At 36.6% G+C, this 2,644-nt stretch overlaps 1 long non-coding RNA gene across 1 annotated transcript; it reads left to right on the forward strand.

The window, feature by feature from the left end:
- The first annotated feature begins 223 nt into the window (after positions 1-223).
- On the forward strand, positions 224-1,314 carry LOC141847164 (uncharacterized). The gene is made up of 3 exons (XR_012603403.1): positions 224-322; positions 424-484; positions 985-1,314. It is a non-coding gene; the product is annotated as an uncharacterized LOC141847164 (long non-coding RNA).
- The last annotated feature ends 1,330 nt before the right edge of the window (positions 1,315-2,644 follow it).

Raw genomic sequence — 2,644 nt, forward strand, 5'->3', positions numbered from 1 at the left:
AGAGGCGAAGCTAGAGCACGCAAGGTACACCTAGCCCTCTGTTAGGTCTTAATCGGCGATTCTTGGCAGAGGTGATCAACAAGTAGGGGAGGATGGAGCTGATCTATTTAAGGTAGGTATGGAGATTTCTTGGTGATCGGTGGTCTTTCCTATTGGATTTTTGAAGTTGTGATCTATGTTTGTTGATTTGTCGGTGGGATACTACAGATGTATCCTGGCTGAGTTCAAGATTGAAGCATAGAGGAAAGAATTGTGAGATTTGTGCAAATTGGAATCTGATCTTGGAATTGGAACGGGACGTTCTAGAACAATCGAATCTGAGGTAAATAGTCTTGAGTTTGGTTGGTTCTTGAGTGGAATCAAATTGAAGCTGATTTTTGTAGAGATTATTTCGTGATCACGTTCTGTTCTTGGGTTGATCAGGTTTTATATGGTGGAATCAAAGGGCAAGGAAATCTAGGATAAGGCTTGGAAACAATCTGAGGTAAGCCTTGAAACCAAGACTTGTAGGATTCTTGCTCTATTTTGTTAGGTTTAGGTTGGGAAAGGATTTTTGCTATTAGGGTTCTATTATAGATTTTATTGGTTAGTATGAGTTCTGATTTGTTGATTGGATATGTTAGAAGCAATGGATACTTGGTTTTAGAATTTGTTAGAGCAAGTTATTTGATTTATTGTTGATCCATTAAGTTGGATTCTTGATGTTAGATAGGTTGTGGTTAAATCTGATTTGGATGGTTAATGTTGGATTTATTGGTTAGGTTAGAATTTAATTATTTGAGTTATGCGATTAGATTAGTTAGTTAGGTTAATTAGGTTAGTTAGGTTAGGTTGGTTTAAATTTGATTAGACTTAATGAAATTAATTCATGTTTAATTAACATGAGTTAATTGAATTATGAATTGGATTTTGGATTATATGTAGATCTTAAAATTTGTTAAGATCTATATGTTTATTAACGAATGATGTTTATTCCTGTTGCAGGTCCTTGATTATCGATCAGTTACTTACATGGCTTATTTTTTGGGGGATTTTAGGATTTGACTTATGATACATCAGGTGGGTAATCTCTGTATTTGGTCAATACAAATCTACTCTCTTTTCAGTGCATGTTTTCCTTTTCTATTGCTATTGATAGTCTCTTGATCACAAACCTATACCTGTTAGTGGGTAATTTATTGTATTTGGTCAATACAGTTCTATTCCATTTTCAGTGCATGATTCTTTTACAGTCATTGTAGTTTGATACCTTGATGTTATTCTTTCCTGTTATTTGTATACCTTTTTCATTACTTATGTTTATACCATGCTTGTCCTTATGCCTGTTGATCTTGAATTATCATTCCTGATTATTGTTTCTATCCTTGATATGACATTTGTGATCATTATTGATATGATTCTTTCTTATGATACTTGCGATCATGATGACTTATACCTACGCTTATTAATTAGTATGGTAGGTGTTGATTACTATGATTTGAGCATCTCATCATGATGCATGATAACGATTGTAAATCCTAATGTTGTGGGTCTATCGTGATGGTAGATGACTTTAGTTGTATATCTACATAGGTGGTTATTATACCCTATTTCCATCTTGGTGATGGCGACTGTATGGCAGTGTACGCAGTCGACGGCTGTATGACAGTGTACGCAGCCAAGTCGATGATTTGACCTTAACACCGGATAGGGGTGGTACTCAGAGAGTACATGGTTGGTACATCGATGATGAGTATTAGAGGACAGATATCGGCCATAAGATATGTAGCTTATCATAGCTATGGGATCACCGGACGCGGAGCACTGATCCCCGATTTGGATCACCGGACTACTTTGTTGTAGGGCACGGAGTACTGATCCCCCGATGCCGAACATTCCCAGACTCAGATGCTTGCACGAGTTCTGTATTGAGTGTGGCAGTTGCATCATGCATATGCGCATCATGTGCATGATATATATGTATTGGACCGCACTGATACTGCATTTTGATTGTCTTCTTGTTTGATTCTTGACTGTTGCACTATGTTTGACATGTCATTCATATGGTGCATTACATGAGATCCATGTTAGTTGTTTATTATCTGCAGAGACTTATTTATACCCTGCTGACCTTTGGTATGTATCTATCCTCTTGCTTTTACTTTATTCAATCACTTTCTTTATGTATTACCCACTGAGTATTTGTACTCACATCTTTTGGACCCTGGGATTTTTCTGTCTTCCCAGATATCAGGTAGGAGCTTACAAAGGATGCCAGGGATCTGCCAGCTATGCTATCTCACGACACGGACTTTGTGTGTGTGTTGGATATGGTTGTAGTGTGTTGTGGTATCATGTGTATAACTTGTTTACATTTCTGCACTATCGGATTTCTGATTTCATTTCGGTGTTTTCGAAACTATAGCATGTTTTCTATTCGTGATTTCGTACTTGTACTTGTTATGTTTCCGCTTACGAAACTTTGGATTTTTCATTACTTTACGAGTTTATTCCTTAATTGTTGTGTAGAATTAGAATTTCATTCTTATGCATTGTGTAGGATGTGTATGTGGTCGTGTGGGTCACTTTTACTTTTATTACTTGTCTAAATCCATATTTTATAGTATGGATAGGCCATGTGGGCCGTATTATATGTTTGTATTTA

The sequence above is a fragment of the Curcuma longa genome, chromosome 16 (genome assembly GCF_044706935.1).
Source record: "Curcuma longa cultivar G26 ecotype Majalengka, Jawa Barat chromosome 16, ITB_CL_G26_1.1, whole genome shotgun sequence".
Lineage (NCBI taxonomy): Eukaryota > Viridiplantae > Streptophyta > Magnoliopsida > Zingiberales > Zingiberaceae > Curcuma > Curcuma longa.